Source organism: Melozone crissalis, unplaced genomic scaffold (assembly GCF_028551555.1).
Source record: "Melozone crissalis strain CALT ecotype California unplaced genomic scaffold, PUWL_Pcris_2 ptg000066l_1, whole genome shotgun sequence".
Taxonomy (NCBI): Eukaryota; Metazoa; Chordata; class Aves; order Passeriformes; family Passerellidae; genus Melozone; species Melozone crissalis.
The window spans coordinates 1470510-1493830 of NW_026535844.1; the positions used below are offsets into that span (position 1 = coordinate 1470510).

The 23321-nt window shown below is 52.4% G+C and overlaps 1 pseudogene; it reads right to left on the reverse strand.

Moving 5' to 3' along the window:
• Positions 1-23321, reverse strand: part of LOC128945551 (uncharacterized) — a 1882792-nt pseudogene that overhangs the window by 869585 nt on the left and 989886 nt on the right.

Sequence of the window (23321 nt, forward strand, 5' to 3'; positions counted from 1 at the left end):
GGGCGATGGGACGGATTTGGGCAAAGGGAGGGGGACAAAGGGTGGGGGCTGGGCCCGGGGGGAGCGGGAGGAGGAGGAAGAGGAGGAGGAAGGGGCGGGGGATGTGAGAGAGGAGAGGGGAAGGAGGTGGATGAGGAACGAGGAGGAGCGGGAGGAGCGATTGAACCGGGGAAGGAGAGGCGGGAGGAAGAGGAGAGGGGGACATAAGGAGAGGACCAGAAACAAGAAAAGTAGCGGGGATGCTCCGGCCTTCATCATGGTGTCTACAGCGGGGGCGAGGAAGATGCGGAGCCCCCAACCAGTTGTTCTCAAGCCGGGGGGCTTTCACCCTGGGGGCCGCCCGGGGTTATCCAGCGCGGATCCTCCCACGGGAGGTGGAGCTGGAGCGGTGCACGGAGCTACACCGGACAACCGCGTGTCCTTGTTCTGGAAGGAATGGTGGAAGGGGATGATTCTGATTCTGTCCTCACTGACAAGTGACTTGGAAACAAAACTCCACTCCAGGCTTTTCCATGGGGGAATTGAGCTCAGCACTTTCATCTCCATGCCATTGCTTTCCTCTTCCAGCTTCCTTGTTGATGGAGATCTCTGGCTGGTGATGGAATACATGGATGGAGGAACTTTGCAGGACGTTGTCAGACAGACACGCATGGCTGAAGAATAGATGGCAGCTGTCAGTCGGGAGGTGAGGGATCCTGCTTGTCACTCCATGGCTGGGACACGATGGTCCTTCCAAACAGGGCGTGAGAACAGGAGTGGCTCCATGCTCAGGGCTTTGTTTCTGTGTTGTTTTTGTGAGCTGGAGAAGAAAGAGCCTCTGCAGTGAATGGCCTGCCAGCATCACTGCACTTCTGCTCTGTTCTTGTTCTCTCTCCTGCTGTTGTGGTACTCGCTGTCTGTTTTGGATTTGATTTGCTGTTCTCAGCTTTGCCTTGAACCGTTTGCCTGGAGCTTGTGTGCACTGCACTCCTGGCCTGTCACAGCAAAGCTGCTGCTGGCAGAATTCTGAACTGTCCTTTCTTGTGTGATATATTCCGGCCATTGGTTATTGCCCTGGTGTTTCTTGTTCTCTCTCAGTGTCTGCAGGGCCTGGATTTCCTCCATTCCAAGCAGGTGATCCACAGAGATCTGAAGAACTCCAACATGTGCCTGGGCATGGACGGCTCTGTCAGGGACTCAGTAAAAGCCACTGCATGAAAGCTGAGGGTTTCTTGAAGGGTCCAGTTCCATCTTTCCTTGGCTACAGCCCTGAGGACTTTTCCACCTGACTTCACTACTGCACTCTCAGACTGAGAGTGGGGAATCTTGGTGCTTGGTTTCCTCATTCCAGCTGCCTTTGACAGGGTTTGTTTCTGTCCTCAGCTGGTTTTGGCCTCTGCGCTCAGCTCAGCCTTGAGCAGGACCAGCGCAGCTCCACGGTGGGCACTGCTCACTGGATGGCCCCAGAAGTTGTGACCAGATCTCCTTATGGCCCCAAGGTGGACATCTGGGCCTTTGGCATGGTGACCATCGGGATGGTGGAAGGAGAACCTCCTTACTTCAGGGAAACGGCGGCCATGGTAAGAGGCAAATTCTGCAGTGGCTGCAGAGGCCTGTGAACACAGGGGGGCCCTGCACTGGGAGCAGCAGCTGGAGGTTTCTGCACATGGGAAGGGAATTCCCAGAGGACTCCAGCCCCAACACAGGAGAATATTCTTCAGTCTCCAGCAACAATTTGCTTTGCAATTTATGTTGTTGCAGCTCATCTGGCTGTCAGGATGACATGGAAATGTGAAGCAAGTGCATCAGCTCTAATGTTATCTTGTAAGAAAACCCCAAACCAACCCCAAATCCCAGCCCCAAACACGACAAGGTTTCTGCAGGAGCTTCTAAAAGACATTTTGCAAGATGATCTGCCCCCTGATTCTTCTCACTGGGAAACTTGTTGAGAACATGAAGATGATTGTTTAACATCCTCATAGTCTAAGATATTTCTTTTCTAGTCCAAGCTACTTTCTCTGTGTCACCAAGCCTGAGCTTTCAGCATCACAAACCTCCTGTTTCTTGCCTGGCACTTTCTGGGATGGGGCATCAGGAATGCATTTACTTGAGTGTCAGTGGCACTGCAGAGATGCACTTGATGTAAGAATCCTCTGAAATAACACAGGCAGACCACACTGACTCTGGAAAATGGCCTGTAAAGCTGGTGTCCCCATTTGGAGAAGCAAAATGTGCTATTTCTGATGGAGGTTCCTACTGACAGAGTCAGCCAATGAAACTGGCTCTCAAGGCGAGATCATTTCGATGTTGCAGTGGCTGTGGCAGCCCCAGGGTTTGGGTTTTTTGGCTGGCATAGCAAAATGAGCTCTGAGCAGCATCTGTGTCAGGGAGGAAAGTGCACCCGGAGCTGGGGCTGAGGCCCCGGGGTGGATGTGAGCCCGTGTGGGTGTGAAGGGAGCTGGCAGAGCGCTGAGTTTGCTTTCCCTGCAGGCTCGCGCTCTGATCCGGCAGAACGGGACCCCGCAGCTGCAGGAGCCCCAGCGCCTGTCGGCTCTGCTGCGGGACTGCCTCGAGTGCAGCCTGGAGCCGGACGAGGAGCGGCGCTGGGCTGCCCAGGAGCTGCTGCAGCTGAGGGCCAGGGGCTGCAGGGGAAGCAGCAGCGCCAGGGAGGGGTTTTCTTGTGGGGCCCCCTCCGACAGTCTCCAGTCTGGCTGCGTTCCACACGCAGAGCGAGCAGAACCCTCGCCTGCTGTGGCTTGGCAGCTCCTTTGGAGCTCATCTGGGCCTGGTGCCCCACAGCGAGCAGGGACATCTTCAAGCAGCTCAGGGGGCCCAGAGCCCTGCCTGACCTGAGCTTGGATGTTTCCAGGGAGGAGGCACCTCCCATATCTCTGGGCACCTTCTGTCAGTGTTTCCCCACTCTGCTGGTTAAAAAATTCTTCCTTAGATCTAATCTGAGCCTGCTTCTCTCTCCTGAGTTTCAAACCATTTCCCTTTGTCCTGTTGCAACAGAGCCTGTGAGGAACTTGACTCTGGAAAGTAACAGTTCATTTCTTTCCTTTGTATCCTTTGGACAGCACCCATTTTTATCATCAGCCAAGCCTCTCTCCAGCCTGACACCTCTGATAACTGCAGCAAAGCAACTGAGGGAGCAGCGGAGGAGATGAAGCCTTGAGGACAGTTTCAGTTACAGTAGTCAGGACAACTAGTTAGTTATGGTAGTTAGCACTGGTAGCTGGTTAGGGTAGTTAGCACTGGTAGTTAGTTTATGGTAGTTAGGACAGCCTGTTTGTTATGGCAGTTGTTTGAATAAAAACTCACTTGACCCTCAACTGCCTTGCCGTGTCCCTTCCTTCTCCCGCTGTGCCTCAGCTGCCCGGAGCAATGTGAGGGGAGAGCGGGCCCAGCCTGGCCCAGAGCTGAGCCCCAGCAGAGCCCTGGCAGAGCCCAGAGCAGCCTCGGCACCTGCAGAGTCAGCCTGGAAGGAGGCGCTTGGAGCCTTCTCGGCTGCACCCGGCTCTTGGTTACAAACTGGGTGTGCTGGAAAATGCCACCGGCTCTGCACGAGGGCAGAAGGGGCCCGGGGAAGGCCCAAGTGCTCCATGCAAGGGAAAAACCTGCCCTGGGATTGTTATAAATAACTAGGTAGTGTTGGCTTTTGCTATTATGTATTGACTTCTGCAATCTATTCTTAATCACACTGATTTTGATAGAGTGCAGTTTGTAATCACTTTTAACTGCTTTTGCTATAGTATAATTTGCCAGCTTTTTGTGGCCAATACCCTGGCCCCTGTGTAGCTCATATCCTCAGAACATCATTTATGGATGATATTTTAGTTTGTGGAGAGTATGAAAAACATACATTATAGTTTTGGCTTTTGAAAAATATTAAAGTGGATGCCATGTGTTGTACATTAGAATGTTAACTTTTGCAGAAGTAGCTGTAGTTGTGAAATAATAATCAATGCTTTTATTTTTGTAAATAACTGACAATAACACTTCAGAGATATTTGTGAAATAGCCAATGTTCATTTAAATACTTCTGGAAATAGCTAAAACCGTCTGCATGGTCAGATAACATTTAAGGAAGGGATGTGATGAGGACCCCTGCCACTGACCCTTCCACTGTCAATAACTGTCACCCGCTGAAACCAGAGAACAGGGGCCCTTGTGAGGGAGTGACACACAACCCTCAAAACAGCAATCCACGATTACTGCACGTACTCTAAAAAGGCAAGATGTGGGTCAAACTACCCTAAAGAATTCCTGGAACATGTAAACGAGTTCAAAGAAATGTTTGAATATGTATAACCATTATGAATATGTATCTGAACAATACAATGGAAAAACTAGACAAGAAGAGTTGCTGTGGTTAACCGGTGTGCCTCTGGCCATCGCCGAACACCCAGCCCTGTTACTGATTTGTCCCTTATTATTCCTTATTAAACTTTCAAAAATTCTAAAGAGCGAAGCTCATTTCTCACAAACCCAAGGTGCTCACCCCTTCTTCTTCCCCCAAAGCCAGGATTTGTCAATCCTAAACTTTGTCTGGACAGAGGAGAAGGAGGCTGCAAGGAAAAGGAAGATGCACTGGTGTGGAGGCCCATGGCAGTCTCAATCTCCCACCCGTGGGGGACTGGTCCCCAAGAAGAAGAACAGATTTCAAGGTTATGGTAAGAAGCTTGCTTCTCCTATACGTCTTTGCAGGCACATGCTGATTTCTGGAAAGTTATGTTACCCCATTGGCCCGTTGGCCTAATTACCCTAGTTAAACTCCTGTTACCCATCTCTGGTTAGTCTCTAGAATATTCTCCCTGTCCCTCCATTTGCCCTAATTTACTGCATTCCTCTGCCCCTGTTTCCCTATTAGCTGACCCGACCCTTAACCCCTCCTTTGCACCATTTCCCCCCATATCCATTGGACCCTGACCCTCAGCTCCACCCTCACTACCCCATATAAAAACCCCCTGTGCCCTCAGCTTGCACCCTGTCTTTGTCCCTGGGTCCTGCTCAGCTCTGTGCCCTGTTCCTGTACCAATAAACCCAGTTTGCTGCAGATCATACCCAGATCCATCCTGCTGACTTTGTCAGCTTTATAAAGCAGCCGTGAGCTTCGGGCTCCGGAGTGCCGGACGCTCCAAGGGCCTCGGCAGGGCCAGGACGCTCCAGACTGGGACAGCCAGGCAGGGCAGGAGGAATCACTGCCCCTTTCCCCTCTCTGCTGCTCCATCTCCCAGCCCAGCATCGCTGCAGGACAGCCTCACTGCCAACGCCATCCTGCCAGGGATGGACTGGGGGGATCTCCTTCCCCTTTCCTCTGGCATGGAGGCAAATCCCATCTTCTCCTTGTCTGCCCTCCTTCCTCTCCTCATTCTGTCCTTCATCCATCCATGTTCCTTTCCCATTTCCTTCCTCCTTTGTTCCTTCTTGTTCTTTCCTCTCCTCCTGCCTTTTCCTTTGCCCTTCTCCCTGTCTCTCCCTCTCCTTGTCCTTCCTCCTCCAGGCACTGAGCTGCGGACAGAGACCAGGGAGAACAAATCCCTGCCGCAGAACCTCGTGGAAGAGGCCATTTGGAACGGCTCCATGGTACAGGAATCCAACGGGGAGGAAGAGCTCCAGAGATCCCACACGTGGAGGGGCTGCAAAGCCAGCCTGGGGAGCTGTGAGGAGGTAAAAGGGTAAAAGCTTCCCTGGGCTGGGAAAGGCGTGGGGAATGTGAGAAGAGCTTCAGGCAGAGCTCAGCCTGTTCCTCGTGACTGCAAAAATGGCGGTGCCGGACACAGACATCCATGGGGCTGTAAAGAGATCCCCCTGCAGATCCACGGGGATGCAAAGATCTCCCTGCAGATCCATGGGGATGCAGAGATCCCCCTGCAGCCCCCGGAGCAGCCACGCTGCAGCACGGCGATGCCTGAGAGGAGGCTGTGACCCCGTGGCCAGAGGGCCCCGCTGGAGCAGCCTGTCCTGGCAGGACTGACCCCGGGCCACAGTGACCCACGCTGCAGCACTTGGAGGGGGCTGTGCCCCGTGGGATGGACTCAGCTTGGAGAAGTTCCTGGAGAAGTCTCCGGTGGGAGAGAGCCCAGGGTGGAGCAGGGGAACGACTCCTGCCCCTGAGCAGAGGGAGAAGCCCCGGAGCATGAACTGAGCCCGGCCCCATTCCCTGTCTGCGGCACTACCGGGGTAGGAGGTGCAGCTAGAAGGAGGGAGGCGTGGGTGAAAGCTGCATTTAAGGCTCTTCACTTACTTCCCATTATCCTGCTCTGAGTTTTAGGAGTTTTCTGTCCGAAATCTCTCCCCTCCCCCACTCATCCACAGGGCTTTGGGGCGGTTTTCTCTTTTAGAGAGAAATCAAAGCGATGCACTGATGATCCTAATTAGGGGTAGGAGAAGTGAGGCTCCAGGGCTTCCCGCTGAGCCGGAGCCACCGGAGCCGCAGTGCCGGGAAAGCCGTGGCGGGAGGTGCGGAGAAGTTTGTTTGTGTTTTCAGCTCAATCCCCCTCGGGCCCGGGCCCGTTCCAGGGCTGTTCCTCAGCTCCGGCTCTGCCCTCACGCAGCCCGGGGGGCCCTGAGAGCGAGGGGCGGGTCTGTGCCGTGTGCAGAGCCCGCCCCTGGCTGGGATTGGGCGATGGTGGCGTCAGTCGTGTTTGTGGCGCGCTGATTGGTGGGAGCGGGGCGGAGCAGGGCCTCGGTGGCGGGCTGAGGGCGGCCGTGGCTGGGCAGCGGCGCCATTGTCGGAGGGTGTGCGCGGTCCCGTGAGCGGCGGCAGCGGCCGGAGCGCGGTGAGGCGGCGGCGGAGCTCGGAGGCGGCCGCAGCGCAGGTGGGAGCCGCGCTGGGTTGTGCGGGGTCTCGGGGCTGGCTGTGGGCCTCGGGGGCGGCAGGGGGCTCGGGCGGGTTCGTTGTGCCGTGTCCGGCCCGTGTTGCCGCTGGCGTGAGGGCGCTGCGGGAGCGGCTGCCCGCGGTCTCCTTGCGGCCGCTGCCTCGGCAGGAGCCGCTGGCGGAGCAGCGCTGGCTCGGCCCGGTTGCTGTGGCTGGGACAGAGGGGGCTGCCCCGTGCCCGGCGCTGTGCGGGGAAATTCCCGTGGCCGGAGGTTTCTGTGCGCAGAGGAGACAGAGGAGTCCTGTAAAAGTGACTTTATTGCTGAGCAGAGGGAGAGGCCGTGGGGCATTTGCCGTGCGCTCTCTGCCATTGTTGTAGTTCGCAGCCTCCTTTTTATCCTCATTTTCCCGGCCTCATCTCCCTCTCCCTTTGTGCACTGGCTGAAGTGCTTGGAAGGTTCAGACCTCCCGATCCGCCAACTGGATGTCCTCGTTAATGTGCATCCCCACTTTTGTATAACAGCCGATATTCACGGCTCTGTTAAATCCTTGTTCTTCTGGAAGTTCCGGAATTTAGCGGGACTTTGTGTGAGCAGCATTCCATGTTAATTAGTAACATTTATTGAAGCTGGTGGTTTCGCCCGTTGCTTCCTTATCTGCAAGTCCCCGGCCCCTCGCTCAGCTGCTGAATGAGCTGCACTCTCAAGGTGTGGAGCATGGTAAAAAGATGAGAGTTGCTGCAGCACATCAGAGGAGAAACAGCATTCGTTTAACCCAGGATCAGCCACGGAGCCACAAAACCGTGTCCCATTCCCATCCTTTCCGCGTTTGAATCCGTACATGAGCTACTTTCTTAATTCCTTTGTTATCTGTTTCACCCCTTTTCCTTTGTCATCTATTTGCCAAGACCAGTTTGAGTAATTTAATTTTACACAAACTCCTCCTTTTTCTGCTAACAGATGATCTGATCCCATCCCATGGTTAAGGGTTGTGTTCCTCATTTCAGTGGATTGGTCAGGAGGAAGGTCAGGAGCTGGAGCTGTCTGGTTGGTTATTATTCTGAGCAGAGCTTGTAATCTAATGATGCCATGGAAATGAGAAATGGGTTCTGTGGCTCCTGATATGAATTGGTTCGGGTTCCCCGGGGCTGGTCCATGGTGTTGTAGGATTTGTTCTGCTGGCCGTTCATCTTTTCCCTATTTTTGGGCGCTCTCTCCAGCCAGGGCTGCATCAATTGACTGCTTTTCTCTAATTAAATCATCAAATCCTTGGATTCCCAGCTTATTTCCCTGAATTTTTGGTAGCAAAAATATAGTGCTTTAATATAACGTACATAACACAGACAGTGACAGCACATGTTGGAGTGGGCAGCGGGATGATTCCCCTCCCATTTATTTATGGTGAAGTTTTCCCAACGTTCTCAATGTGCTGTTCCCCTTTGCAGCTTCAGCCGTTTCTATTGCAGGGTCAGATATCCTCCCCCTGGGTTCTGCCTTGAGCTGTGCAAATTCCAACAGTGCAAGCAGGCAGAGCTTGGGGTGAGGGGCAGAGGGAATCAGCCCAATTCCTGCCCCAGGCAAGGGACCCAGGTGCATTGTCCACACTTTGCCCAGCAGTGTTCATTTGCATTTCTAAAGCTCCTCTGCAGGCTGCCTGGAATGGAGCTTCTCTTCCTACTGCTGGGCAATGTTGATGTTTTGTTGCTGGTCGTTATCTCTGTGGGTGTCTTTTGTGCTGTTCCCAGTCTGTTCAGGTGCTAAACTCATGTTCATTGAGCACTGTAACACCCCTTAAAAAAATCCTTTAAAATTCATTTCCCCAAGGCAAAGAAAACCAAGCCTGAGTAGAGAAATTAGGTTTAAAAGAACCAAACTCGGTACATTTACAGCAGTGCAATGGCAGGCAGCCCAGAGTGTGGGTGTCAGTGAGCCCCAGAGTGGAATTGTGCCGTGGTGTTCCCCAGCAGCTGTGGCAGTGCAGGCCCAGCCAGCGCTGAAGCTGCAGCAGTGGCAGCAAGGCTTGGCCCCAGTGGCTGGAGATGGCAGAGGAGGGTGGCCAGGATTGCAGAGGATTCCAGCCGAGGATCTGTGGGCAGACGCAGGGGCTTGGCCCGCTGTGGAGCCCTGGCTGCTGCTGCGTTGCCTTCAGGGCAGGCTCAGGGGCGGCCTCCCATCCTCCTGCTGCAGGCCGGGAGTGCAAATCTGCGGGGCTTCAGAGCCCTTGAGGCCAGGCTGAGGGGTCCCCCCGTGTAGAGCTGTGCTGGCGGCTGTTTGTGGCCTCAGGGACACTTGGCATGGGCCCCTTGGCCACCAGTGGTGCTGCTTGGCACTCCTTAGGCAGGAGCCGATGTCCTGGCTGGGTGTTGGCAGCAGCAAAGTGCCAGGGCAGGCTGTGTGCCAGCCCAGCTTGCTGTGGGAGAATATGCTTTGATATCTGCTGCAGTGGTTGCTGAAGCAGTGAGAATTGCTTTTGCCCCCCTGTTAGGTGCCATGGTGTCAGCAGAAGATATTGAAGCCTTCCTGCTCAGGGCATTTCAGTGCCAGGCTCTCACAAGCACCCACAGCTGCGCGGGTTGAGCTGAGCATGGGGTGGTGACCTGCATTTGACTGATTCCCCTTCCTTCCCTCCCCTGGAACAGGGTGTTGCTGTTAGACACCACTTGTCCTGATTGGTTCAGAGTGCTTTGGAGAGACTCCATATCTAAATTTCCCTATTTCCCTGGGCCTGCCCACACTTCTGGATTCACTTGAGCATAGGCCTGGCCAGACATTTGACACAAAGGTACAACAGTACTGGCCTCTGTATCACCTTTTATAATATTAATTTGCATTCCAAGTTTAGCGACCAAATCCCTTCCTAGTAAATCATGATAACAATTAGGACCAAGTAAAAATTCATGCATTTCAAATCCCTCTCCCAGATGTACCAATAGTGGTTGAATAAAACCGCGCATCTTTCCCACTTAACTCCTGACTAATAAAACATATTTTTAGCGTTTTCCCCCCCATATGTCGAAGATTCATATTGAATTGAGAGGCCCCTGTGTCCATCAGGGAATGCCTCCTCTCAATGCAGACCCACCCTGAATGTTCTCAAGGGCTGCAGTGTGGAGGGTCCCTGGTGTGATGGTAGCTGTGACAGCCCTGGCAATCCATGTCCATCAAGGGGTGGACTTGCTGGTCCTGAGGGTGCTGCTGTCTGTGCTTGCAGTGTCCTTGTGCCCTGCAGCTGGAGCCCTGGTTCCTTGCCAGGGGCTGTTTGGGTGGGCTCTCCCCTGCCGAGGAGGGCAATGCCTGTGCCAGGTGCTTGTGGCCGAGCCGGGCCCTGGGTGCTGGGGCCCCCTTGGGCCCTGGGGTTGATCCCTCAGGGGCTGTAGGAACTGTGCCTTGGCCTTTGCCTTCAGCTTGGCCTTTTGCTGCTCCCTTCTTGCATTCACCTGCTGTGCCTTTGTGCCCAAGTGCTGCAGGGCCTTCTTCTGCCCCTCCTGCAGCCCTCTCAGTGCATGTGGGTGCTTGTCTTGCTTTACAAGAGAGGTGTCTGCTCAGGAAGGCAGAAAAAGCCTCTCTTGGAATGGAGAATTCAAACCCCCTCCCTCTTAATTTTTAGGCTAGTGAAATCAAGGGGCTCTCAGGCAAAGATATGGGAGTAGGAATACCAGTTCTTTACTAGTGTGTATAATAAAGCAAACAAACACCAACAGCTGCGGCACTGACAGCAAACAGAGCCCGGACCCAGTCCCGGCCTTTGGGCTGCGGCGCTTTGCCCTTGGGTGCAGTTCCGGGCACGGCCGGCAGGGGCGCTGGTGGCTCCCGCGGGGCGGGGCAGCGCATCCCTCCCATGGGAACCTCTCTGAACGGAAATAGAGCAATCCCTTCATCTAACTCTTTCACTTTTTTCCCTTCTCTAGCCTTTCTCCCCTGTTTTGAGACAGAATTTGGAGAGGGCTGTCTTTTAACTGAGCTCCTAGTGTTTCGATAAGGTGCTTCCTGTAGAGAGAGAGAGTTTCCCTGAACAGCCGGAGCTGTGGTTGCCGAGGGGACGTAACTCAGAGCAGGACGGGGTCAGGGGAGGATATCCCGCCGAGGCTCGGTGGGAGTGTGGGCAGGGTCTGCTGCCGGAATCGGCAGAGGGGGATCTTCCCGTGGAGCCCGAGGCGGAGCGTGGGTAGCCCCCACATGGCTGATGGCGGCTGATCCGGCAGCTCCCGGCAGAGCAAAGGCAAGTGGGAGAGCCCGGCAGCAGCGGCGGTGCCCAGCGCAAGTGGCACGGGCAGGGCAGCCGGGGATGGGATGGCCGGGACCCCCCCTGGGTGCGGTGGGCGCGGTGACCTCGGAGCGCGTGGCAGGACAGAGCGACCCCCATCTTGCCCAGCAAGAGCGGCAGAGCGGCCGCGGGCCAGGCAGTGGGAGCAGGGCACACAAATTGAGCGACAGCACCGGGGCAGGTGGAGCTGCCCTGGGCAGTGAGGCCGCACCTGGGATGGAAACCGGGGCAGGCGGAGCTGAGGCGGGCAGCGAGCCGGGACCCGGGACAGGCGCCTGGGCCGCGAACGGAGGGGGCAAGACCTGCAGAGGATCCCACTCTCTTTCTGATTTTTCCTCTTGTTCTCTTCCCTTTCATTTCCCCTTTTTCTTTTCTTGTTTTTTTCTCGGGGCTTTCTGATACTTTAAAGATTTTTATTCTGCTAAAATCTCCTGTCTAACATATGGCATATTCTTTTTCTTCTAAATTACATGGGGTTTTTTTTACAAATAAATCCGGAACCTAACAAATCTAAACTTCTGCTTGGATACTTTGAAATGGCCAACGAGCTAACTCACGACCTCCTAATGTTGTTTTTCTCATCACCTTTTTATTTATCCTTTGGCAAATTAAGGATATATCCTAAATCCATAAATCCAAGTGCACCCATAGTTCCTTAAAAAATGATCACACAAAGCTTGAGTGCCCCAGTGGGTTTTCTGATGCCTGTCTTCTAATATTTTTCTACTAAGCACATTTTATTAAGTAATTGTCTTCCATCAAGAAGTTTCCATTTCCCTGATTTATCTTGTTCACTTCCAGTCTTGTTTAATTCTTTTTTCTCGGCATCCCTAAACTTTGGAATTTCCAGTTTTTCCTCATTTGGAGTTAATATTAACATAACTCTTCCAACTCCATTTTCTGTTGCATCCTTAGCTTTGTGATCTGCCAAATTATTTCCTCTTCTTTCTGGGGTCTTTCCCTTTTGGAGTTCCTTAACATGTACTATAGCTATCTCTTTTAGGTGATTGTAATGCCTCTAAAACCTCTAAAATAAGTTCCCCATGTACTAGTCCTTTTCTTCTTGAATGAAGTAATCTTTTTCCTTTCCAAATTTTTTACAGGTATGTACTACTCTAAAGGCATACCTTGAATCAGTATATATAGTTCCTGTATTTGTGTTAAATATTCTAGTGCTCTTTTTAAAGTCTATAATTCACAAGTTTGAGCTTACTAGTTTAAGGGTAATTTCCCTTTTTCCATAGTTTGCATGTTTTTCCCATCGACTACTGCATACCCTGTATTTTCTCTTTTTGCAAGGAGTTGTATCTTTTTTTTTTTCTTTTTTTTCCCTGTATCCAACTTACTGGTTTTCTGTCTCATTTTTCAAGATCTTATCTATTCATCTTCTGCCTCTGTTTTTCACTATCACTAACAACCTAAATACCACTTTTCTTTCAGCTACACCCACAAAAATAAAAAACTTTTTTCTCATACTACTTTCAGTACAATACACCTCCCTTCAAGGAAATATAGTGAAGCTTAAAATACACAATCTACATTACCTATACTTTCATTCATCTACATTCACTCACTTTTATTTCTCACTCACTTCCACACATTCTTTCACACCCTCAGGACACAGAGTGGATCCCTGTTGACAGAGAATCGCGGGTCCCTGTGGCCCCTCCTCGCTTTGGGGTGGCCTCTGGGTCTCAGTATCTCTGGGCCTCCTGGGGGGGGCCCTGACTCTGCTGCCTCCTTCACCTGTGAGGCTGATTTGTGTGTCACTCACACTCTTTAGCCACGGCCCCCTCACATGCCCAGGAGAACAATGGTTTATTTGTGGGTCACGCACACCTCTTTCCACAGCCCCCCTTCCCACCCACCAGGGGAGGGCGGATTTTGTGTGTGATTCACTCTCACACACAACAAGACAACAATAAGGTACCTTTTGTTATAAATGATCAAATTGAGAGCCAAACTTATAAGAAAATTCAGCAAAGATTTATTAATTTGTCTGTGAGACTGAAGTTCAGTCATCTACACTACCACAGGCAGGGGTCAGCGTCGAGCCCGGGTTCGGTGCTGGGTGAACACGGATCTGAGCTCCGAATGTCAGAGTCTCCCCCTGTTCACAAATGCTGCCTGACGCAGCGAGTTCTTTTACAGTTTATTCTGCTCAAGGCAGAGATGACCGAATGTTCTTTGTGTCTCTTCCCATGCATAACATTGGCTTTACATGTGCAGAGGTGGACAAAGACTCAGTCCAGGTGTCTGATGTTGTCAGGAGACTCTGGGGAAGTCAGCATTCACATGCATCAGGGTGGGGCTGTGGATCATCTTGGTAGCTGTATAATCGTCGAGGCAATAATCACTCTTTGCTGGATCTGGTGACCCGGGGAAGCCAGCGACTATCGCCCTGGAAGCTTCTATTCTTTCATTAAAAACCCTGATGTTTATCTCAACCAAGTCCAGGAACTAGATGTATATGAATAAGACACTGCTCCCTGCCAGGATGGTCAAAAGACATAATGTGGATTTTACAATATTTTATGCATTAATACCATTAATTATCTCTACCATATACTACACTTTCACATCACCTATTACAAGTTTAGGTGTTTCTGGCCAGTCCTGGTGCTCTTGGATATCCCTCAGCCCAGCTGTGCTGTCCAACCCCAGATGCTTTTGAGCATATCCTCAATCTGGCAGAATTTTGCACAACCCTGAATGCTTTTGGAATGTTAATTCCTCAACCCAGCAGGTTTTAATTCTGGATGCTCTTGGGCACTCTTATCCCTCAATCCAGCAGAATTTTTAGGGTTCCCTTTTGTCCCGTTTCCTAGTGGATTTGGCTCGGAAACTCCTCTGCTCCCTTCCTCCGAGGGGTCCAGCCCCTCTCTGGGACCCAGTCCCAGTTACCCCGGGGGATTCTCTCACTCCTGTTAACATTCGCTTCCTCTCTTTCCTGGCCACTGACCGCGGATAGTCGGAAATGCAGCGTGGGAGACTCCAGCACTCACTTGGCAGGTCTGGAACAACCAGCCCTCCTCTCATTCACACACATTCATCCCCCTGTACTTGCCCCCCTGAGAAATACTTTCCAATCCCTTTTCCTTCCTGGATTCTTCATGCACATTACTACTCTTCGGGGGCAAATTACCGCGGTTGTAGGGAGCCTTTTCCCTTCTCTTTGTTTTATTGTCTCCTTTTGTCCACCATAACCTGCGTCTGTCGGTCACCCCAGGGGAGACAGAGCGAGGCTGCCAACGGGGCAGGGCGCGCCTTCCCCACTCTGACTCTCCTAAAGCACCGGCAGCGAGGTGTTAGTAACCATCCTCTGCTACCAAAATTCTGAAAAACGCCAATCACTTGCTTTTAAAATTTTAAAACCATAATAGTAATAAAATGGGTATGAAAAATAGTAATACAATAAGAGTAATCACAGTTTGGAGAAATTGAATCAGGACAATATGAGACAATAAATACCAAGAGTTACGGATGTCCGGGTACCTTTTTCTGGGCAGCACAAGCCTGAAAAAGGACACCTGTTAACACAGGGTTAACCCTTAAAAACAGTAGCCTGTTGCATATTCATACACTTCATACATGATGCATAAATTCCATTCAAACACAGGATTCTGCCTGGTCAGTGCCACCTTCTGCCTCTGAATCCTAACAGCGCCTTCGAGGCAGGAAGAAGTTCATTTCTTCTGATAAGAGGGCAATAAATTCTTTTTCTCTGAAAGATTTAGGTATCCTGTGGCTGCTATCTCGCTGCGGGTCCTTTCTTTAAAAAAAGCCTCTTACCAAGCATAGTTTCTATTTTAACATTTTTTAATAACCTAAAACCATATTCAACTCACTAATTAAGAGAATTACTACAGCAGTACTTTCTAACAGAAGACACATAATATTCATTTTAATATTTGGGATAACCCAATCACAAAATATGCATTTTTTACAAGTATAATCCCACTTACTTCCAGTCTCTCCCAGTTTGGTCCCAGCTGCCGCCAGCATGGTTCCAGTTGCTTCCTCAATCAACTCAGTGAGTCCCAGTATGATGCCATTTGCTCCCAGTTGCTCCCAGTCAGGCCCAGTATGGGGGATGATGTGCAGGGAGTGCTCACTGTGACACTCAGTTCCTCCCAGTATTAGTCCAGTCACTCCCAGTATGATCCAAATATGAGCCCAGTGTGCTCCCAGTCTCTGCCAGAATAAACCAGTTTTGCTCTGCATGGTTCCAGTTCCTCTCTTTCACCCTCACTTTCCTTCCAGTCACTCCCAGTATCTCCCAGGGTAGCCCAGTTCCCTCCACCATCTTTCCACTTCCTTCCAGTATGATCCCATTTGCTCCCAAGCACTCCCAGTCAGCCTCAGTGTAGTGGCACTCACTGCCAGTATGATCCCAATCACCACCAGTATGATCCCAGTTCATCCCAGTACAAGCCCAGCAGTTTCCAGTCGCCGCCAGCATGCACCCAGTCACTCCCTGTTCTTCCCAGTTGCTCCTACCATGATCCCAGTTACTCACAGCTGCTCCCAGTCATCCTCAGCATAATCCCAGTCACTCCCAGTATATCCCATTTGCCCCTAACATGGTCTTGGTTGCCTCCTGCAGGCTCCTGCTCACTCCCAGTATGATCCCAGTGTCCATCAGTGCGATCACAGTCTGCCCTGGCATGGCAATATGATTCCAGAATAATGTCAATACAAACCCAGTACAGTCCCATCACGATCCCAGTATGGTGTCAGTACAAAGCCAGTACAGTCCCAGTATGATCCCAGTATGATATCTGTACAAACCCAGTACAGTCCCAGTCACTTCCAGTATGATCCCAGTATGATGTCAGTACAAGCCCAGTGCACTCCCAGTCACTCCCAGTACGATCCCAGTCCAGCCCAGTCCCTGGCAGTGCTGCCACTGCTGGGATCCCCCAGCCCTGTGTGCGTTCCCCCTGGCGGATGTGCCGAGAGGAGCCCCAAGGGCTGGCAGTGCCCAGGCAGGGTCCCCAGCAAGGCCCAGTTTGGATGTGCAGCCCCCAGTTTGCCCAGTTTGCCTCTCCTTTGGCCCGGGCCGGGTTCCCCCCGCCCACAGCGGCTGGAGCAGCCGAGAGCCCCGCACTGCCCATCCCGACCTGCCCCGGCTCCATCCCCGCTCCTGCCGCGGCTGCGAGGGCTGCGGGAACGGGGCACCGAGGGTGTGGCTGCTGCTGGGGGAGGAGGAGGAGGGAGGGAAGGGCAGGGATGAAGGGTGTTATAAATTGGAGTGGACAATCTGCCGAGTGAGTATAATCAGATTAACAATTTTTATTGATTACAGCAAGCAAGGCAAAAAGCAAATCAGCGCTGGGCGACAGGGAAGTCTCCGCTCCGCCAACTGCCGCCCGCTTCTGGTATTTCGTGGGGTTTATATACAGTCCTGCTTCCGGGTTGGCGTGTCTGTCAGGGTAGCACTCTGTGCATTCTCCTCCTGTTGCTAGGCGGTCGTAGTCTGCCTCCTGGTGGTCCGAGGATGAAGGCTGGTAGTCTTCTTCTTGCCCCACGGTCAACCTTTCCTTAGTTGGTATGGTTGGTCTGGTTCCTGGAACTTTAAGCTTACTGAGCAGATAAGCAAATATTGTGCTATCAATCATAGCAGGCCCGCTACCCGTGTCAAGGGCCTTGCCCCTTACTCCTTGGCTAACAATAGGCACATAGCTACGTATAGTTACACATTGCTTATTTAGCCTTTCAACATATTAGCTTCTAACATTTTGCAGTTTAAGCCTTATGACATTTATTTTGCAGTATATTAGCCCGTTATATTCATCTTGCAACATACTAGCTTGTTACATCTTTCATTGCGGTTTTTCTATTATTGGCTTTTCCCCTTTTCATAGTCTTTAGCAACTTGATGAACAAACTAAGACATTAACTCATTACAAAGGGGGAGGAGGAGGTGGGGTTAGGGAGGAGGAGCCGGAGGAGGGATGGAAGAGAAGGGATGAAGGCAGAGAGCAGGGATGGAAGGAGGAGAAGGAGGTGGGGTTAGGGAGGAGGAGGAGATGGGATGGAAGGGGAGGGATGGAAGAGGGAAAGAGGTGGGGATAAGACAGAGAGGGAGGAGGATGGGGGATGGAAGGGGAGGAGTGGGAGGAAGAGGAGGGACAAAGGCAGATCGAGGCTGAGCTGAGGGAACCAAACCGTCGATCCCTGCCTGAATTCACAGCCCCCACCTGTGGGATCATCACCCCCAATCGCGCCAGTGCGCGGGGAGGGGGAGCTGGGCCCAGATATCCCAGGGGGTCCCTGGGTTGGGGTTTTTGGGGGATGTTTGGAGAATGAAGCAGTCCAAGGCTGAGCGGAAAAGGCCCCTTGGGGGGACATCAGGGGGTGGCGGTGGCAGCTGCCGGCAGAGGCAGCCTGGAGGAGCAGAGCCCTGTGTCCCCCAGGAGCCCAAAGTGGGGAGCCCAGAGAGGGGGGAGCGCCGCCATTGGCAGGAGCCTCAAGAGCCTGGAGAGGGGCAGGGGGGACTCCTTGGAGCCGCTGCAGCCCAGAGCAGAGAATGAGGGGAGAAGGGAGCCCGGGAGCCCAAAAAGCCCTGGCATCCCGAAATGGGGAGACCGAAGTGGGGGGAGCTTTTGGCATTGCTGGGACTGCCAGCAGCCTGGGCAGGGCGGGCACCGAGGAGAAGGGGGACCCCCAATCCAAGCGTGACTCCCAGCAGGTGGGACAGGGGGGAACCCCTGAACAGCAAAGGGGAGGGACCAGGGACCGAGAACACCTGGGAGGCTTTTTCAGGGCTGAATCTGGTTGTTTGGGAGGTTTTCCTGGAAACGAGGTGGCCGGTGACTTGTTGACATGGACTTGGGCAAAAGGGACCTTCAAACTCAGTGTGTGTTGGGGAAGGTGAAATAGGAAAGCCTTATAAATATGATTGTCTTGAAAAAGATTTTGAGAATATAGAAACTGTAAGGAAGACTGAAATGAAAGCAAGCTCTGAGATACCTCAGTTAGTGAACAACTGGAAAACAATGGTGTGGCCCAACTGAAGGTAATCCCCTTTTGATGAAACAATTCCCTCTGCTTGCAGACAGGTCCAAGGGTCAGAGCAGACCCTACTAGCTCAGCAGAAGGGATCCAAAGAGGAGTTTTTAGGGTGTAAAATGTAACACAGTATGGTGATGTGATGATTCTTACAGGCTGTATGTAAATTCTGTAGGATTTTTATCTTGTACTAGATTGGTTAGTGAGAAATAGAATATTTAACAGAGAAGAAAATTTATTGTGTTGTAATGGGAATGTTACTCTCTTATGCTCTTGCCTGTCTTACTCTCTCACCCTCTCACCCTCTGTACCCCTCTCTTCTCTCGGGCCTGCTCCGAGCTGTGCCTGGCAGCTCCAAGCAGGGCCCTGCACCTAGGCCCTTTGCAATAAACTGCAAGTTCCACGCCCTGGCTGCAGAGCTCTCTCGTCTCCGTCTGTCCCGACCGTCCTACCCCCCGATGCTCCTACAAACACGCTCATCCCTTGTTTTCCCCAAACCAGGATTTCCCATTGCCAACCCCAGGGAGGCTGCGAGGAAGAGGAAGATGCCCCGGGACACTGAGGCAGGTGAGGAGGAAGTCAGTGCCCCTTTCCCCTCTGTGCTGCTCCATCTCCCAGCCCAGCACGGCCCCGGCTGCAGCTCAGGCCTGGGGGGATCTCCTTGCCCTTGCCTGTGGCACGGAGGCAAATCCCATCCTGTCCTTGTCCTTCCTCCCCCAGAGCAGGAGGTGACCATGGAGAGCAGGGAGGACAAATGCCCGCAGCAGAACCTGGTGGCAGAGGCCGTTTTGAGCGGCTCCACGGCGCAGGAAGCCAACGGGGAGGAAAAGCCCCGGAGATGCCGCACGAGGAGGGGCTGCAAACGCAGCCGGCGGGGATCTGAGGGGGAAAGAGCCAGCCTGGGCCGGGAAGGCGGCCGGAGACGGAGCCAGAGCTCGGAGTTGGTGCTCCATGAGCAGCTCCATGATGGGGAGAAGCCCCACACGTGCGAGGAGTGTGGGAAGAGCTTCAGGTGGAGCTCCGACCTGATTGTGCACCAGAGGATCCACACTGGGGAACGGCCCTACGAGTGTGGGGAGTGTGGGAAGAGCTTCAGCCGGAGCTCCCACCTGATCAGGCACCAGAGGATCCACACTGGAGAGAAGTCCTATGAGTGTTCCGAGTGTGGGAAGAGCTTCAGCCGGAGCTCCAACCTGATCAGGCACCAGACGACCCACACTGGGGAGAGGCCCTATGAGTGTTCCAAGTGTGGGAAGAGGTTTACGACCAGCTCTGATCTCTTCCAGCACTATCAGATTCACAGAGAGGAGAGGCCCTTCCGCTGTCCCGACTGCGGGAATGGATTCAAGGACAACTCCACCCTCATCAAGCACCGGCGCATCCACACTGGGGAGAGGCCCTACGAGTGTGATAAATGCAGGAAGAGGTTTCCGACCAGCTCCAATCTCCTCCTGCACTATCGGATTCACACAGAGGAGAGGCCCTTCCGCTGTCCCGACTGCGGGAAGGGATTCAAGCACAACTCCACCCTCGTCAAGCACCGGCGCATCCACACAGGGAAGAGGCCCTACGAGTGTCCCCAGTGTGGGAAGAGCTTCTCCAGCAGCTCTCACTTGACCCAACACCAACGGAGGCGCCACTAAGGGAAGCCCTGTGAGTGCCCCGAGTGCGGGCAGAGCTTCGTGCGCTGCTCCAGCTCCATCCCCCACTGGAGGAGGCACTTTGGGCACAGCCCAGGTGAGCCACATTCCCTGTGATCCATGTTGGGAACACACCTGGCTGCTTTGCCTTTTCATTTGGCCTTAATTTTCCTCTGCTTCACCTTCATCCTTTAAGGACACCCAAAACTGGGTTAAATGAAGGAAATTGATCAAATAGGTCTGAAGTTCCATAATTGCTCAGTTGTTTTAGAGGGAACTTAGGATTTGGGGACGCTTTCTGTGTGGAGTGCTGCTGTTGCTAAGAGGCAGGAATTTGATCTCAGCCTTCTTGTGTTGCTAAGAACTCCTCCCCTGACCCCAACCCCAACTCCACCCTTGGGATACCCTATAAAAACTCCATGGCCCTGCCTTTGCCCTGTGTTTGGGAGGTAAGGAATGGATTCCCAAAGGATCAGCCCTTTTCCCTCTGGATTACAAAGGATCAGCCCTTTTCCCACTGGATTCCCAGAGGATCAGCCCTTTCCTTCTGGATTCCAAGAGGATCCACCTTTTTCACTGGATTCCTAGAGGATTCTGACCCTGTCACTGTTTTTTTTTGTTTGTATTACTTCATTTATATTATTTAATTTTTCCTAATAAAGTACTGTTATTTCTACTCCCATATTTTTTCCTGAGAGCTCCTTAATTTCAAAATAAATTATTATTATTATTATTATTAGTAGTAGTAGTAGTAGTAGTAGTATTGATAATAATAGTAATCAAAGGGAGGGGGGGAGGGGGTTTACATTTTCCATTTCAGTGGAGACTCCTGAAATAGCGAGACACCCCCAAGTCTGGGCCATGTAAAATAGTTCCTGAAAGATGTAAATTAGTTTATGGTTATGCATGAGGGTCTATGAATATGCAACAGGCTGATGTAATTAAAACCAGATTAATTAAGAGGTGTCCCCGAAAATAACTGGAGGGTCTTGGTGGCCATAACAACCTTTGCTCAATGGTCTTTGTCTCCCATTACATCAATCCATTCCATATTCGTGGCCTTGTTGCATATCCATGAAGTACTTTACATATTCCAGGAACAAAATTGGCTTAATCCTGTTTTGGGGTCCAACCTCCCTCCCAGATCAATTTGGGGTGTCCCATCCTCCTCCCAGCTCAGTTTTGGGATCCCATACCCATCTCAGCTTAATTTGGGGATTCCATTCCCCTCCCACCTCAATTTGGGGGTCCCATTCCCCTCCCAGCTCAATTTTGGGGTCCCACCCCCCTCTTTTCCCCGCTCTCTCCTTTCCGATCGTTCCCCCAGTCCCCTCCCCCGTGTTTGGTTTTGGGGGCTCCAGGCCCCTCCTGCTCCGTTTTGGGGTCCCGACCCCGTTTTTGATTAATTTGGTGTCCCATGCCCATGCCCAGGGTCACCTTCCCCCCTCACCAAATCCGCTCCTGGCAACTGATGAGTCATCAGCGAGACACACTCTGATTGGCTGGAAATTACCCCGCGCGGTCTCTGAGTATTTACCGCAGTGAGAGGCCTTGGTCTGTGGCTGGCAAGTGATGAGTCAGAGTCGGGCCGGGCGCTGATTGGCTGAAAATCGCTGAGCGGGGCCAGTGCTCTGAGTTTCTGCCCAGCAAGTGGAAGGTCATCAGTGCCGCGCGTTGTGATTGGTCGGGATGTGTTTTGGGGTGGGGACGGGAGGAACTGGGGTTTCTTGAGGTTTCTTTGGGTTTAATTAGGGTTGGTTTGGGGTTTATTTGGGGTTATTTATGGACTAATTGGCGTTTATCCTGGTTTTTCCTTGGTTTATTTCTGTTTGTTTGGGGTTATTTGGAATTATTTGAGTTTATTTGGAAGTATTAGTGTTTGTTTGGGCTTATTTGAGTTTATGTGGGTTTATTTGGAATTATTTGGGGTTCTTAGGATTAATTTTGGTGTATATTGGGTTTTTTTTCGCTGTGCTTGATATCATTTGGGGTTTTTTGCATTTAACTTGGGGGAGGGTTTTTTTCGTTTTTTGGGGTTATTTGTATTTGGGGTTATTTGGGGGATTTCTAGGTATTGTTTGGGGTTGTTTGGGGTTATTTAGGGTTTTTTTCAAGTGTTTTGGTGTTATTTGAGTTATTTGGGGTCACGTAGGGTCAAAAGCTCCGCGAATGTTTCTCCTGCAAAAATCGGGAACTTTTCCTTAAAAATCCGAGAGTTTTCCCCGAAAAAACCGAGAATGTTCCCTTAAAAAACCGGACTTCTCCCAACCAATAGCAGCGCACCCTGCTCCAAACCATCCAATCACCGCGGGTCTCCCCTCAGGAACACCAGCCTCTCTGTGCACCGATCCACCCAATCACTGCATGCCTCCCCTCAGACACGCCCGCCTCTCACACATCGAACAAACCAATCACCGCGTTCCTCTTGTCACCTACTCTCGCCTCTCTCGACCTGAACCGACCAATCACCGGGCGTCTTCCCTCAACAATTCCATCCTTCTTTGCCTCTATCCAACCAATCACCACGCGCCTCCCTTCGGCAAAGCCCGCCTGCCCCGCCCCTCTCCTGTCAATCACCGTGCCCTCTACGAAACCAACCAATCACCGGGCGTCTCCCCTCAGCAACTCCCGCCCTCCCCGCGCCGCTCCAGCGAATGACAGCCGAGCCCGAAGCGGCGTCCCCTGACCCCGGGGCCGGGCATGGAGCGGCGCCCCCTCCCCCCCCTCGCCCCCCGGGACCCCCTCAGGCCCCCCGGGAGCCGCCCCGGGCTCGGGCGGGGCCTGCGGGAGGCGCTGGAGAGAGCGGGGGAGGCGCTGGGAGAGGACGGGGGCTCCGGGAGCTGCTGAGGAGGCGCAGGGACAGGTGAGGGGTCCTGGAGGGGTTGTGAGGGGAATTTGGGGAGGGGTCTTGAGGAGGTTTGGGGGGGATTTGGCGAGTGTCTGGGGGGAACTTGAGGGAGTTTTAGTGGGGTCTGGGGGTGCTGGGGGTGCTTTGGGGAGGAATTTGGGGAGGGGTCCTTGGGGGGTGTCACGATCCGTCCTCAGGGATGGGTTTCATGATGGTTCATGGATTTGATCTCAGGGTGCAAAAAGAACTGACACGGTACAAGGGGGTTTGCAATGAGAATCGAAACAAATGCACCTTTATTGAATGACCACAGCAAAATGCGATAGAGGGATTAAGGGAGAGAAAAAGATGGGGGAAGAGAGAGACAAAAGAGAGAGAGAAAGAGAGAGGGGATAGAGCTACCAAACGTAGAGACGAAGTCCTTTGGTCCAGTCCATTCGAGGACCCGCCTGTTGTGTCGGGGAGATCTCAGAGGCCCAGTTCATCTGGACCCCAATTATACTCTTTTTCACTGGGGGAAGGGGGGTGGATTTTGCAGCCGAAACAACGGTAGTTTATTGTATCTTCGGGGGGGGGTGGGAAATAAGGATACACACAGTCCAAGTTTGGCAGCAGGCGAGAGTCATTGTTTTCGTTGTCCACTGCCTACACCTGCAACTTCCACCTTCCTTTGGGCAGCTTTCCTTCCTCGCCCTGTACACCTCCCCCGAGTTGGGGCTTTCGGTCCCAGTCTCTGGAAGAAGGTGAGAGGGGCCTT